The sequence below is a fragment of the Melanaphis sacchari genome, unplaced genomic scaffold (genome assembly GCF_002803265.2).
Source record: "Melanaphis sacchari strain LSU unplaced genomic scaffold, SCAv2.0 Contig0_pilon_pilon, whole genome shotgun sequence".
In the NCBI taxonomy this organism is placed as follows: Eukaryota; Metazoa; Arthropoda; class Insecta; order Hemiptera; family Aphididae; genus Melanaphis; species Melanaphis sacchari.
The window spans coordinates 11681326-11699447 of record NW_020270366.1 but is presented as its reverse complement, the minus strand read 5'-3'; the positions used below and the strand labels follow the sequence as shown (position 1 = coordinate 11699447).

General features: G+C 30.1%; 1 protein-coding gene across 2 annotated transcripts in view; it reads right to left on the bottom strand.

Annotated features, from left to right (window-relative positions):
- Positions 1-18122, bottom strand: part of LOC112593414 (complexin) — a 107184-nt gene that overhangs the window by 43224 nt on the left and 45838 nt on the right. The window contains exon 1 of one of the 2 annotated variants that reach the window (XM_025337813.1): positions 10446-10556. The exons of the other annotated variant lie outside the window; for it this stretch is intronic. The gene's annotated coding sequence lies outside the window, so the exon portion shown is untranslated. Of the gene's footprint in view, positions 1-10445; positions 10557-18122 lie in introns of those variants that run through there. 2 annotated transcript variants of the gene reach the window in all.

Below are 18122 nucleotides of genomic sequence, written 5' to 3'. Positions count from 1 at the left end.
ACGTCGAACATGTCACATCCAGTCGAATTCATAAATATTGTAAAATAAGTAGAACATAATATTAAACATTGCAAGTGTTTCCAATATAATATTAAAAATAAAATAAAAGCAGGTAGTAATACTAAGTAGGTCAGTTAACAAAATTACCTGTGACCCATATCACGACACTCCACTTAATGTAAATAATATTTGACGTACACACAAACAAATACGTCTTGTAGTGGTGACTATAGTGACGAAAAAAATCGATAGAAAAAAACTCTGATAAAAAAAATCACTTGCAAAATTATTGACAAAACGAATTTTATGAAAGACATAATGTTGTATAAATAAATATCATTTTCATACTCATTATGTTTTAATAAAAGTATTTATTAGGTACGAAAAAAAAATAATGTTTATCATTAGGTTTTATTAACATGTCTGGATTAATAATTTAGACTCGTACATAAATTTATATCATAAAATCTGAAAAAAGCAGAAGTCACCTAATAGCTATACTAAAGAATCGATTTTAATATTTTGATTTTTAGTTGATTTATTTATTTTTGTTTAATCTTGGGAAGGGTATATTTATTAGCTACCCGATATAGTCTACGTATGTGTTATAAGTTATACATGAGTAACACTTTTTTTTTTTATTTAGAATTAGAACTGAGAAAATTGAATTCATAACGATTTTAATAGGTTTTATTACGTTCAATTATCATACAAAATATTATCTTTAGTGAAGTTATTCATAAGGCTTTCAGGTTGAACTCTAATAAAAGGGAAGTACAAGATTTGTTAAAAATGTAAAATTTTTTAATGTTTTACAAGAACACGGTCGAATATAAAGGAACACGTCAAGTGGCTATCTAAGCAACTAGGACTTAATGATGCTTAACAATAAATAAATAGTATTAATTGAAGACGTTTGTGAGAGGGCTATTTACATAAGTAGGGGTTTCTAATTTTTCCCATGCTTCCACTAAGCCGGCTTTTTAAATTTCCGAAATCGAAATAAAACTTCGGAACACATTCCATTCCAGTAAAATTTAACAAATACCAATAATTTCAAACTTAATTTTAACTGGCGTTAAATTCCATTCATCGGGATTCAGATTATACGAATATAATTCGTATAATACATCGGCTATGTGTAATACACTTGGTATATAATATTATATATATATATATATATGTACTTATTATATAATGGATATGACCTATGCGTTGGACTATTATATCGTTAATATAGTCTCGAACGTTTGTATAGTAATATTAATTGTATTCATCAGACCAGAGATATTGGCATCAGAATAGGTACTAAATACGTAATATATACCTGTAAATACCACAATATGTATACACATAGTATTATAACGTTAATATGCTCGTGGAGTGTGTCGACAGTGTATGTGTGTACGACACAGTCAGTTGTCGGTAAATGGTTTCAGTTCGTCGTCCGTTAAGCCAAATCGATAAGTTGGATAACGTCCAAAAGGGTCCGTCAGCATACACACACATAAAGCTACGCGTTCACTGCCGTTTCTCGTCGATATAAGTATTATAACACAATAATAACTGTTATCCTTTTGGATTATATGTGGATGCGCGGAGTTCAGCCGAGTCATATTTTGTTAGCTTATATAATTCACGTTTAGTCAGTGTACTTAAAAGTATAGTTAAACGCTAGTAGTAAACGTAGAAGTCCACTACTGTCAAAACACATTAAAATCACATAAAACAATGTATAAGTTTTGTGGGGATAAGATGGACTGGTAAAATTCGAATAATAAATGCCGGCACGAAGGAAGAATGGCGTGCATAGTATTATATTATGATGTGATTATTTTCATTTGTATTTTTAAATGTTTTATATTGTTTGTTGTTTCATTTATTTTTTATTTATGTATATAGTTGTAATCGTTGAGATATATCAATTTAGATACTGAAAGTTATCAAAAAAAATAATATAATAATATGTACATTGCATATTAGTTACGATAAATTCCTGAATGATTAAAAAACCTCTTCGATGATAAATACAAAAAATAAATGTATGTAGTATGTACTATTATATTATTATTCATAAATCATCGATAGTAATCCTCTAAACTAAATTTTAAAGATGTCTCGCAGCTTTGTTTTTTATAATGTGCCTTGCGTAAGTGGGTAGATATTTTTTTTCTATGGTTTTAATACGATATATATATTCACAAAGATGAGTAAACGCTTTTACTGATATTATATAAAAGTAACCATAAACCTAACCGCATCTATTTAGACCGCAAGGAAAATAGGAAGAAGACTATGGGCAAAGATGTTCGATTGATATAGTTTGTATGTGAACTGCTGCAAATGACCTGCATGTGAAAAACTCGAGAGATTTGAATTCGACAGGCGCGGACGTCAAAAAGCTTTTCCCGATAAAGTTCATCTGACCGCCGTTGCGGCAAGCCGGAATAAAGATACCTAGAAAACGATAAAATATACGTACATATATGCGCGAACTGCAGAAACTTTATTGTTTGGAGTTGACCTAAAGGTTTAGCCCGTATGCATGCATTTAGCGGAAGAAAATCTTTGGAGTGGAAGACCTCGCAAGTAGTCTACGGTGAAAAACCCCGTCCGGGGAAATGCGTCTTATTTCATCCGGACAAACATCGGCAGATGTCAAATCCTTATCGGGGCTGCCATATATTTTCCCAGAGACGTTCTATATAACCGGGCGTTGTCGTCATCCCATATAAATATATATATATATGTGTATACATACACTTTGTTCTACAAGATAGAAACCACAGCCACGGCGGCGCATCAGATGAAAAATATCATTTCACCGCTGTCGGGGTAATGGTAATTCAACGCGACCGAAATGCCACGCCGTTTGTGTCAGTACAAGCAAATCCGCACGATAGTTTTTATTATTTTACGTTTATTTATTTATTTATTTTATTTTATTTTTAGCATAAGGCAGTCACAAATAACAACGAAATAGCAGCCTTTTCAGACTTTTTTTTTTTTATCGCGTATAATTCTTACATTAAGCCTTGAGATTTGAGAGTCCGCGCTTCCACCTCAGCAAATACAGTAATATAACGAGTGATCTCTTCAACATAACAAACTCATTATTTCAAAACCTGTTATTCAAAACATTTGTATATAATTTTATAAATGGTTTAAAAAACAACATTTAAAAAATATATTAACTATTTTAATTAATTATTTATTGATTTTAATGAAAAACGTATTTTTCATATTTTATTCTAAATCAGAATACTTTTTGAGTATTTATTTTAAAAATTTTAAAAAAATAGTAGAAAGCATAATTTTTTTCTAAAAATTTTGTTTTTTTAATGACTTAAAGTTAGGTAAATATAAATATTTTCTAAAACGATAGTTTCTTCTAATACAACAATATTATCTTACGTTAAATGAATCACTCCATATTAAATAGTATAATATTTTTTAGTACTCTGTTAACATTCAATAACGGTAGTGATGTTCAATGGCGCTGAACACTTATATTATTATAATATGTATGTACAATATATATCAAGGTCGGATCAAGACCAAGACGCTTTTTATATTCCTCAAAAGAACTTTGGCGCCACTGATTTTATTACTCGTGATGAAAGGACGTTTAATGTAAAACATCACGTTATCAATATGACAGTTATAACATTTGACAATTTATTTATCTTGTGTTGCGTATTTATTTAATAAAAAATTAAAAATGACAGCAATATACTCGTACTTAATAACTGTGCGGTTTTAAACAATATTCAAACGACTAGATGAGATGAATAATGGCTAATAACGCGTTTAGTGCTACAAATTATTATTATAAAATATTATTTATTACGTAATATTATGATAACGATTTAACACCCAGAGATCCCGAATTCATCCCAATCGTAATGCGCTCTATATAATATGTCTTTGGGCTACAAACAGTACAAACCAACAGACTGTCTCTCGAATTGATAGACATATATAAATATGTATATGTATATGAGTATATTTCATATATCGTCGTTATTATTGTAATAACAGCGACATTAGTGACTGCTACAGGAAAACTATGTCGTTTTTGAGACTATTATATTATTATTTGAAATTATATTATTAAACTTGCGACGTAAATGTCGTAATATATTGATATATGTAGTTAGCTGATTTATGTTTTTTTAGTTTTAACAGTGCACGCAAGAATGACTATTAAAATAATCGTCAATGTTAGCTATAATTTATTATGCTTAATATTTGTATTGAGTTATAATACATTCATTGGAACTTATATACATGATTGTTATGTAATTTTGTTTTGTATATTTTTTAATTTTTTTTGATGATCAAGTTTATACAACGTCATTCATAAATTATGCTACCGATTTAACTTATACGAACATATAAAAACAATATTATTGTTATGCATTGGCCTGTTAATATTAATTAAAAATATTTCAGGTACACAATTTAAAGTACATCATTTAAAAAAAAAAAGGTGCCTTTAAACAAATTTAATATTTGTATGAGCTGTAGTGAAAAGGTTTGAAAATGAAAAACGTGCATATTATGTTTGGTTTATTGTTTTAGATGAAAATATGTGTTAAAACAATCCACTGGATTAATTAAAACAAAATAAACTAACACTGACGGTCGTTTTATAAAATTGTTGTTTATTAAAATCATGTCTTCAGTGTTGTTTTATTATAAATAAATGGATATTATAGCTTTTGAGGGTTAAATATAATTATTTCTATAAACTTATAGATTCTTATAAACATATAAAGCTGTATACACAGCTTTGACAAGAATATATATTTAAACAGGCAACATAATCTTGATAAAGAAAATTCTTTATTTTAATAATTATTTTGCAGCGCGTTAAGTATTAAAATATACACATTATATTAATTTAAAGTTTAATACATGGATTTTTTTGATTAAAAAATAGAATGCCATATCCAAAAAAATAATTAATTTTATAAGACGCGCGTGACCAATTCTTTATCAACAATGTCATTATTTTATTTCTACGTCATCTTTTATTAAATATATAATAAAAGGTTTGCTATTATATCTTTTTTTTTTTAAATTGTATTATCATATGGAGTATACTTAACTATCATTTGTCGAAGTAATGTCGAAAAAAATTAGAACTAGTGTCAGTAAATTAATCACGCACTTTCTCACAATAAAACATTATGAAAAATAATTTTTAAGAGAAACGATATTTTTGCATAATTATTTATTGTTTTAATACAACCCCTAAACAATTTTATGTAATACTAAAAATATATAGCTTTAAATTTATAAATGTCCTATCACCATAAGAAGTTTATATTAAAAATAATATCATTGTACAAGAGTATAACTTGTTTATTATTAAAATGTTGATGAAGTACTATAGTTTATTTATTTTGCATGAGTGAATATTTAAGAAAATGTTTATAATTCACTTATAAAATTAAGATATTGTAAAAAACTAACGATATAACGTGTAGAATTTTTACTTTAAAAGTTTTTTTTCATAGGTCACTTTACTTTAAAACTGAAGCTAACTACATATAATTGGAACTGTAAAACATATATTTTTTTTTTATGTATTAGTAAGAGGAAGACAGCACTTACAGGTACAATGTTCATCTTAAAATAATAAATATGTGCACTGCCAAAATACTAAGTCCACAGAGTTAACTGGCTTACTTTTTATATCAACTTAGGTATATATTTCTCGCCGTTCGGGTATTGAAAAATTAGACACACCAATCTCACTCAAATATTATAATTAATCAAATAAGTTGAATAATATGCTGCGGCAGCTCATTCGATAAAACTACATTTGCATATGAAATCAAAACCCAGGGATCAAAAAAACACCCAACTTAATATAAACGGCTTTTTTAAAACCATCGGTATCAATACCAAAATATAATATTTAAATATCAGATGCAATTAAAAATGAAAATTATGTATATAAATATTAAAATATTACCAAAAAATTCTAATAAGTTAAATAAAGGTTTTTATAATTAAAGTAAATGTTGACTAAAGACCTAGTTGTAAGAACTTAATTTAACTCTGAATAAAAAAATTTAAAAAAACAAACGATGTCAATAAAGTTGGAAAAACAAAATTAAAGGTATACCATTGGGTAGCATATTGTTCTTAATTGTACGGTTACGGATGACGACGTCATCATATTTGTAGAGTTATTGATCTCTACGAAAAAATTAATGTGCGTTGATATGGTAACTATTAATATACGGTGAAACGTTTATAATCACATATTTTATAAACGATTTCATGCAAAACTCTAAACGGAAATTCGATACCACCCAGATGTGACTTGAATACAATTTAAAAAGTGTGGTCTCAATTTTAAACGAACATATTTTATCGAATTTACTGCACGCACATATTATAATATTCGTTTGTAGTAATTATAAAAATAATAATTGTTTATTTTTATACCATAATTGGGAAAACGTCACGAATCATAATATTATAAAGTATGTACTGTAATACATAATAATACACTGTATTAAAAAAAAAATATATAAAAACAGTATAATAGTGTAATAGTTTAATATTTTTATTATTCATTTCTAGATATTTAGATTAAATAAAAATTCTAAAACGAAAAATAATTTGTAAACATGCCGACTAAATGAAACAAACCACATTAAACTAGAAAACTATAACATAAATGTACATAAATATTAAGTGCTTAAGAGTTATAAATATATATTAACATAGTAAACTATAATTATCGTTACAGATTATTTTTAGAATAAAAGGAAAATCAATCTATTTGTTTCAGGATAATTTAATAAAAAAGCATTTCAATTCATACGTATTTTACATATATATTCAAGTATATAGGTATCTATATTTATTATAGAATGATTGAAGAAAAGAAAAAATACATAATTAAAAACTATGTGATGATACCATAATAAAAGTTGTTACTATTTTATAATCGTTAACACACATAAAATTTATCACGACAAACCTTCCTCGGAGTTTTGATATAATGTATATAGGAATAATGATCTTCAATTTTTTTTTTTTTTTTTATGGGTATTCTATTTATTTGTAAGTATAGTATGATCAAAAATCTTTCCCAAAAGTTATACCTGATGTATTAATAGTATAATAAATATTGTATCCAAAGAACATTAGGTATAAAGAAAGTGTTAAAAGTGGGTGAAAAATCACATTCTGTATGAGAATTTATTTAAAGTATTACTTTTCATAAAACACAAGTGTACAAGCTTAAAAACATTACTTTTCGAATGTGAAAAAAAAAAACTTATTTTCATGTACTAGTATACAAAAGCGTAATATTTTATAATGTTTTTTACTAACTTTCATGGCCGTTCGCCCGAACACCCAACATAATATAGATTAGTTCTGAACACAAACACAATGACAACAGTTCTACAAATACGAATCGTGGTTATTTGTTAATATTTTATAAAGCGCCTACAAGAAAATATTTTAATATGAATAGCTAAAAGGGACCAATATTCATCGGAATTAATAAAAATAAAACCTGCAATGACGGAGAAATCTGTGGGCGGACGGTCGTTAACGATTACATTAAAAAATTCCAAAAACGTCTGCAGATCGGCTACAAAATATTGTTTATCGGCAAAACGTGTGACACGCAGTCGAAAAAGTCCTATCTCCGCCACAAGGGTGTTGCGTGAATATTATTTATAAACATATATTCTAATTTTAAAACAATGATATTATTATGTATATTATGCTGTTCATCGATGGGAATATATATAAATTAGGGTGTGAACCGATAATATGACTTTGTTACCTAAGCTGCGGCGTTTTTGGCGCGGAGATCGCGTTAAAGGAGTTAAGGTATATGATGTAATAACATTAAGTTTTCCCAACCGCAATGAGGTGTGGGAAACTATTGCGGTTAGGGTGTCTGCGCCACAAAACTCTTTGTGCCAACCCATAAAAAACAACGAAAAAACCTCATAATATATATGAATATATCCGTTTAAACTCTTTCTCACGTTTTCGAGATTATTATACAAAACGATAAACCTAAAGCTGAAATGTGACGGTGTGTGATGCAGGTTAATACACGGGATTGGCGCTACTTCGGACTGATGGTCCTGCGAGTGGGGGCTCAGGTAAAGCAACCATATTTCGTAAAAGGATACGCGACGGTGAACCGTGTTTTATCTCATACTCACTTGAAAATTTTTACACGGGTATGTGTACCAAGTCGGCCTAATAAAATGCACTCATAACACGTAATTAATTTCCACACCACACCACCTGACCGGTCATGATATCACCCCTCATCAAGTCTATCCTTTGACAAGGTATACTACGTGCACAAGAAAGTGATATATTTCCACTTAAAAATTAAAACTTCCGATATATAACCAGTATTGTAATGTACATTGACTACTCACGGTTTTTACAACGATAATTTATTATAAAAATACTTTGGCACATATAGTATTTAAGTACATACTATTAAAATGTATATAGTTGTTAATATTATATATATTGTTATTAACATAATTCTTTATTTAGTAATCTTTTATAATACGAACTATGAGCTTAATTAATAAAATAATGTACAGTAATGGTATAACAGATCGAAAAGACCCCCAATTAGATACCTATACTTTTACCTATTAGAACCTATACTTTGTCAACAGATTCATAATATATATTAAAATATAGTTGTATTATACATGCCTTACATACTATAATATTATATTTATAATCATAATAATAATAACTTGGAAAACAATATACCGTGTTATTTACGGTTAAAACGCTCGTGTGTAGCTATAATAAAATTACTTTGCTAAAGCTGAAGCCTATAATAATATAGTAACTGTACATGCGGTAGATATTGTAATATACGTCATCGAATAAAAGTTGTTATATTTATAGGTTCATATTGTATTTTACCTGTTTTCCGTCTGCTGTGTATTCTTTTAGCTGTTTATCGTTAAATATTCAAAAATATAATTTCCGTTATTGTTGATAATCCATTATTTTATTCTCAATTCGATTAAAAGTTTGAAATTCAATGAAAATTAAATAAAATACAACAAGGGAAACTTTAGATTGTTTATTTTTGAAAGCAACGCCAGCAACACCAATGTATTTTATTTTCTTAAATAAAATAAACAGCTCAGATTGCAGTTTCTAATATTTTGTTCTTTTAAATTCAATTACATCATTGTACAATTTATTATTTTAATGTTTATCTTTGGATTACACCATACACGATATATGGTACATATATTTTATAATTATTTATCTTATTGCATTTAACTTTTACAAGATGGCGTTTTAAACCGAATAATTTTAGTTTATTTTCTGGAATTAAATTTAAAACATATTTTTAGATTTTGAATGGAGTGATGAATGTATTGATTTTACAATGATATGATTTTTTTTTTAGTATATTAAGATTTTTATTTATAAACGTTATTGTAAATAAAAAAAAAAAAAAAACAAATGCGTATATACTTAAATAATATTTACCTATAATTGGTATATGCTTTACAACTAATAATAGAGTATAACATTATAATGTAGTATGATTATTAATTAACAGTTCATTTTATGTTGTCATTAATTCACATTTCGTTAATAACTCCAACCAACGTGTAACTTATTAAATATATATATAATATATATATAAATAAATTGTATTATTAGATATGTAGTGTATATTATTAAAGTTTAAATTATATATATAGAATTCTTGAATCATTTATTTACATTAAAATTGTAGATTCGATTCTTTGGATAAAGTAGTTATGAAGAATTATAACTGCACTTTTATTTTTAAAACAAAATTATCTAATAATAAGTCATGTACTCGTAACTAGTATAAACAATAAACATCATACTATATGATTAGGTATTAGAAATAAAAAGAATTCAACTAACTAAAAAAAATACAGATTTTTCCATTAACCAAAGTGTGAAAAATATTTGCTAAATCTTCTAATACACGCGACCTAACCGTCAATCTGGCTGTAGTTTTATAATTTTATCTCATAATCCACGTGACCAACATTATTCACTTAATTTTACCGTAACGTAATATTTTGTGGTGACATATTTACGCGTGTACTTACGCGGGGGAATAAATTATTTGTCGTTTACTTAATACCAAATCGGCTTACCGTCAAATAATCATGTCGTAAACAGGGAAGAGGTGTAAAAAATTGTAATGCTTCTAAATAAGCGTTTGTTAGGTTATCACGAAAAAAAAAGTAATAATTATAAAAATGAACATAAATTCGAAGATTTATTATAAATATCAACGACAATAACTGTAGTTATAAGAGAGTTAAAAAAATATGTATATAGCCAACGAAAATATATATATATATATATATATAATAAAACAGTATTAGGTATTAAATGTATCATATTAGGCTCACCTCATGGCGGAGTTGTGTATTGTATCTAATTATAGTTTTAATTGAAATAATCACGATCCTGGTAAACAGATGATACTGACTGCAATCCCGGTTGTAATTCTCTCGTAGTACGTGTTTTTTGTTTTAGATGTTATGATGAGGTTCGTAGGTCAATTCGAACTGATGTACGAAAACCAAAGCCTGTGTATAATATTCTTTTACTTGGCTCGAGCGCATACACTACACGTTGCTAAGGAAACAGTGGTTTTTTTCTTTTTTTTTTTTTCCATTCGAGCGGTTTTGTTATCGCAGTCTGATACATCGAGTCCACGTATTAAGCCAATCAGGAACGCACACAGATGCATCTGCATCAGTGCATTTTTGAATTAACATGCACACAGTACATATTATTTTAAACGTGGCAAGCGGTGCCAGCAATAATTATCATAATAACGATCCGACGACCTCAAGAGATATGGAAACCCATTTATTTTATAAGCATTCTATTAAGCTACGGATAGCTTTTATGGATTAGTAACGTTCATACACAAGTATACCTCCCACCTACATTTACGTACCAATTATATGGCATCCCGTTTTGGAATTCAAAGTTTGCAAAATATTCATAGTTCGTTATTCACTGTGCGAATATTTATAGTCCGTACATTAATATCACGACTATTATATCACATCATGTGACCCTACGACTTTTAAATGTTAAGCGTTATATGGGTTAATACTATACATAAATGCACAATATAACGTCTTTGACAAATATTTATGGGTCGTACATGACATTTAACCGCGGCGACTGCGCGATGTATTATCAACTTTATTATTATATTAATTATCTTACCTACACGTACGAAGCATTGTTATTATGAAATAAATACCTACGCGAACAATCTCTCCTCGGAATAACGTGTTTGCCGGAAGTCTATGCATATAATGTTATAATCCTTTGACGTTTATCATCCGGCTAAATCGGATGATACAACGTCGGCGTAGCGATACTCGCACATGATTTAACTTACCAAATAATATGCGAGATAAAATGGTTGTGGTGCCGTGCCAAAATAATAAAGTTAAAATATTACTAGCTACACTTTTATCAGTATTTATATATACGATGGTTTTAAAAAATCGATACACCTTTTCTACCGGTCATCAGTGACTACGTGTCCGCAATGAGGGAAAGGAAGGCGTCACGTAGTAACCGCCTCTGATAGGGGCATCGAGGACTCTTAAGATATCACGGGAGTAGGTGAATTGTGAACACGATCATCGAAAACTATTTTATTTGTGAGGGTGAATCGCAGGAAAACGATAATAAGTGCGTCGTTTTCAAGTGTCGACGATATTATGTTAGTTAATTTTGCTTGATTCACCAGATCGGTGTCCAAGACTTGCTATATAAAAAACTGTTGTGGAGTGTCGTACGAATTGCTGTGGTTCGGTTCAAATTTGGGATAAGTCTTTTGACAATATGGTTTCACTGCACAGATGATAATATTAAGAATATAAAGTGACACTATTTTATGCGTGACGTAGAAAAAAAGTTAAATTCAGAACTTAAGTTTGGGTTTTAGATCGAAGTTACTTTTTTTTGAAGTCACATAACAATTTTTTTTACGTTTTGTATGAACCAACAAAATTGGCATTCAGGATAGTGTACCCAGCCATTTTTTTCTAATTTTTTTTCTTTTTTTACTTGTCCACGGAGTTTGTTCAAAACAAACAAAAAATAGCAACAGCACATAAGTATATAGGTACTGTATAAATAAATTTATCAATTATATCGCTTATAATGCCAGAATATTGTGTATTTTTACATTAAAATATCTTTTTGGATAAAATTGAGAAAATTCACCACAGGTATTTACTACACGTCAAATTTGCGTCAAGTTTCACACAAATAAATGAATTACCACCAGCAAGAAAATTATATTATTATGAAACACAATTACTCAAAAATATGTTTTTTTTTTTTTTTTTATCAGACTGTTAAAAAATAGGAACCGTTGTAAAGGATTTTTTTTTTTCCAGAGCCTTTTCATAGCACTGACACAACAAGATACATATTTTGTTATTTTTCTACTGCTGTAATTGGTTGTTTTTTTATACACCATATATTTTCAAAACTTTTCTACCGTCTATTAATATTTTTCAACAGTTGGTAATACAATTTCTATTTCACAAAGTGTATGATATTTATACATAGTAATATAGTATTCACAACAATTCCAGGTTTATATCTGTATGGAAAGTTTCAAGCACAGATGATTTCAATAGCCGTTTTCTCAGATATATTTAAAATAACATGTATGTTTGTATAGAGATTTTAGGTTATAAAAAGTTTAAATTTTTAAATATGTACTCCAGAGACCAATTTCAGAATGAACCATTTCAAAGCGACTAGCAGTACTTATATATAGGAACGTACGATTTTATTCAAATATTTGTACTTAAAATACTGCGAAAAAGCGAAAATAATGTTTATCAAATGCATATATTGGGCACAGTTTTAACGAAAAATTGGTATTATTGGATTAAATAATAAAAATAGAAATGTTATTTTATTCAAGCGAGTAGTATATTATAAATAATAATAACAAAGGAATTTAAAACTTTTTCCTATTTGCCCAAGTATAAAATAATAAACCTTTGACTACATAATATTATATAAATGTGTTATTCGATAATAATGTATATGAATTGAAAAAAACGGTCATGTTTTCGTTGTAAGAATTTTGTGGAATAAAATAAAATGGTTAACACCGTTAAGAAGTTTGTTGTTTATAAAGTGTGGCACAAGTTAATGTCAATAGCTTAATAAGATTTTCTAACGCTTAACCAAGCACAAAATATTGACTTTTGAGTTACTGTATTATTTTCCTTCCACCTAAAATAATAAGTTCAAGCTTCTTTATCGATGATTTAACAAAATTTTGTTTTGTTTTATATCAGACTATGGTAAATTTATTGCTGATGCATATTTTACATAACTGTATGTAAATCGAAACTTTCATACATGGAATTGTACTTAATACTAAAAATTAACTACATTAATCTTAAAAATTCAAGAAAATAGTCTAAAACACTTGCAATAATTTATAATAACAATAATTTAGTAGGTAATTCAAATGTATGAACCTAATTCGTAATTCGTAAATTGGACTTTATTATCAATATAATTGATGGTATCAATCGATAATATTAAATCGCATACTTTCAAATATATTTACAAGAAATTCGATTTTTAAATCACATATATTAATATTAGTATTAAATAAAACAGCCAAAGTATAATTTCATATTTTATGATATTGTTACGTATGAGAAATCTGTTTGATTTTTTTTTTTTTTTTTTTAATTTCCGCAGTAAATTCAGATCACACGATTTGTATATTGTATACACATATGTTTTTCTTGTTAGTAAAAAATACATTTATTACGCATAACATAATATTAATATACGACGTTTGGTTTTTTTGATGTCGTTGTCGAGTAGAGCCGTCAATCCAACGTTGTGATACATTATTATAAAAACGAGAATATTATTATGATATAATATGAAAAAAACACATTTTTCCAGTCACACATACACTATTACGCGCACACATACGCAAATGCATACAAATATATATAAATACGAACACAAATACTAACGTATACATAGAAATGAATAAATCGTCGAACATTAATTATCGACATTGTACCGGCGCCAATTTTTTATACCGCGATATTTTAGAGGACAATTTGTATTGTCCCCTCATCCGCTACCCGGCTGGCAATTCCTATCCCATCATAGAAGAGCCGAACCGATATATTTTTTTTTTTTTTGTGATACGTAATGCGACGTGGCACACGCCAAGAGTAATGTCAAACCTTCGCCGCACTGCAGACGCTCTGCGGACAAATAACTATAGCCGCACGGCCGCACTCTCCATACGCACACCCGCGCTCGTTGACCCCTACACGTCCACCGCAGCGTTCGGTCGACGGGAGCTTACGGTGCACCCCCGATCCTTTTTCATCCCCACTTCACAGTCTTCTCCCCACTGCAGCCGTTCTGGGGATCTTTCAATTTATCTCGTCTCATATAAAGGTATTTTACACCCGTCGCACATTTTTTTTTTTAAATATATATATATGATATATCCAGACTGAAACGTCCGTCCCAATACGTGACTATTTGCCGATATAACGCTTTTAACCGAAACCCGAGCCTGCACTGGTGTAATTGCTCGCGGCAGCCGCCACCGCCACCGGAATCGACGAACGGAAATACTCCCTCCACACACCATACACGTATCTGTTTGGAAGTTGCAATTACTGTATTTTATACGTATACATAACACACCGATTCTAACTAGACAGCCGGATAGATAGATAGATCTCTGACATTCCGAGTTGTATTTTACTACCCACCGTTATCCTCTCTTAGCCCCGCGTCGTATATGCAACCTATAAAATAACATACCGAGTGCAAGCACGCCGCTGAACTGTTTTTATCTGACGGTTTGATCCATGTACATAACACCGACGCGTCTAACCGGAAGCATATAATCAGCTCGTCCGTCACGTGTATAAAATAATATATATATAGTATATACGCAAGAGTGAGGATAAAGGGGGGGGAGAGACGGAAAACCAACTTTTAAACCTCCTGCGCGGGCTTAACTCGTCCCAACGGTTTTCGTATAAAACGACCCGTCACAATCTATTACTGAGTGATTTTATTTTGTTACGGTGGCACAGAGTATGAGTGTTTTAGCAGGTTAATCATTACCGCGATACGTCTAACCCGGTTATACGAATTATATCGCTTTATAAATTAAGTATGTTTATTTTTGGATATCTGTATAACAACGTACCTATCATTCGTTTTCGACCTCGCAGTCAAGTTATTTCATAGTATACGTTTAAAATAATGACAATAATAATTTATCGTCGTTGCCGAATATAAGACTGAAACCACCGTATAAACGTATAAGCATATCACATATTTTCAGTACAATTGAGTATTATTTAAAATAATATCACGGTCTCGTACATGCGATATTGACGTCATTATTTGACATGTATCTATAGCCTATACATGCACATATCTATAATGGACTACAAACATTTATTATCGTCGATGTACACGGATATGTCAAGAATCGCGCATCCCCGCATAGGGTAGGGAAAATTTTCATCAGTTAGAGGATAGTGCAGAGCACATACAATCTATATAATATACTGCCGCAGCATTCACAATATTATTATTGTTGTAAAATCATCTACACGTCGATCGACCCGCGGGGACGATATTTGAGTGTAGGGTACAGCAGGGATGGGCTATTACACATATACATACATATCACACATAAATGTATGCAATAACGAACCAAACATTTATATTATGTATACGAGCGTTTGACGTATGGGCTAAACGTCGCAATTCCAGGCGGAAACGTGTGCGAGTCCGATTGGTAAACAATTCACCAGGCATAATATAAGCGTTAGTGTACAGGGTGTCTTTCCCGATCGATAAAACAATATTTTGCAAAACGTTAATGTGTAAACTGTAAAGTGTAACATTAATTACGATTTGATCACACAATTTCGGTTTGCTCGTAGTCGAAATAGAAGAAAAACAAAACGTTAATTTCGGATTGCCGATTCGCTGAGCAAAATTCATGAAACATCGACGCGTAATCGATTTCGACCGGCTATTCAAGTATAATATATTATCATACAATAATATTAAAGCCGTATACGGGTTGAATTTAAGTGTGCTACGGTAAATACGGATTATAGTCCGGGCTGAATTATTACTCTTGAGCGAATTTCACACTTTATGGTCGAAGACGTCATCTTAAAAGAAAAACAAGCCCCGAAAAGACGACGAAGCGCCATCTAGGAAGGTTAACAAGGCGCCATTGATGCGTACTCTATCGTATTATGAATGTGTATAGATGATTTCGTACAATTCCCTCGTCATTATTGCATGACAAATGATGCAACCGAGACGGAAGTAATACTATCGCGAATACTGCATCAATAGTTAACAACGTGCAGCTAGCACTCGGCGGAATGTATTACGCGGTATGCCGTACGCGAGGTCGTCGGGCGACGTACCACGGCACTCCGTGTACAAACGCAATAACACACACAATCACAAACGTGCATAGTAAAATACATATACGTCTCGGAATGTATTAATATAGCACGAATACTTTTCAGAGAGCGTGCGCGTGTCCGCAGTCGACGTGTACACGTCGAATATCAGCGATGTTATTCCAACGTTCACGCGCCGCACTTCACGAGCGGCGTTTCGCGTGCGTGATTTTACCCACCGACCGTGCGCCGCCCTTTCGCTGCACAGTATCGTCGGGGGGGGGGCGTACGGGTTGTACGCGAGTTATACGTATATAAAAGAGTATTTCGTATACAATACATGTATAATGTGTGTACGCATTGTCGTGGGCTTAGGGGGTGGCGGTCTTGGCGTGCCGGCCGACAATAACCGACGGATATTCCAATTAAAAACGGAATTCCGCGCGAGCGTCTGCGACGTCACTCGTTTATCATGGCACGCTAAGGGCCGCGCCGGCGAAATACACGAGCGATATCGCATTATTTATTGAATAATTCATGTCTTTAATGACCGATGTGATGTATTATTTTCTACTCGACTTTATAAACCACCATCCGCGAAAACGTCAGCGCCTCGCACCACCACCGTCGCGCGTCGTCACTACATTGACTTTTTACAACTAATACAACCGCGGTGTTCGCTAAATAATACATCTATATAAAATATATTTGTACATAAACACAAATACATGTGTATAACATATTATACACATATCGATATTGATCCCTCCCTACAACCATGTTTTATTTCAAAAAGAATCCGTTCGACGTTTGACTACTTCCATTGACAACGTTATAATACAATAAGCATAGTAGAAATTCTATGACTCCAACCTATACAAAACGAAAATTTCAATGACTCGAAAAAATATGGCGTTCCATTTGAATTGGCCTATTCTTGTTCAATGTGTTGTACCTACAATATCTTGTATAGATATTTTCGAATTGTTTACGATGAAAATAACTCTTCTTGATCGGTATAAAAATATTTTCTTATCAAATATTATTTCATAACTGTGTTAAAAATAGAATATACCATGTAAACATAATCTATTATCATATTCTACACAAAGTGAGCTATTTATAAATATGTAGTCTACAATCATTTTTCGAAAAATAAGGTACTTATCTTACAATATTTTATTGTTGTAAGTTATATCATTTTTTAATTAAAAACGTACTTTTTAATTTAAACCGATTTTTTTTTTTTTTTTTTTGAATAATTTAAAAGATACATAAAAATAAAATTAAATAAAAATATAATTATATATGAGTCACTTACGCAATGTTATAGTTACTAAATAGTGCAATTATCTGACAATTAAGAGTTAAATAAGTTTATTTATATGTATATTATTATTTCAATTACAAATAAAATTATTTTTATTTTAATACCTAACTATCAGTATTTGTTTGAAACTTAATTTTTATCGATCTAAGTACTTCAAAAAATATTATATCAATATTTTTATAATTTTATATTATACATTATAATTTATTTTAATATATGTTAGCTGTAGAAAATTAAAGATTTTAATATAGTTTTATTTTCAG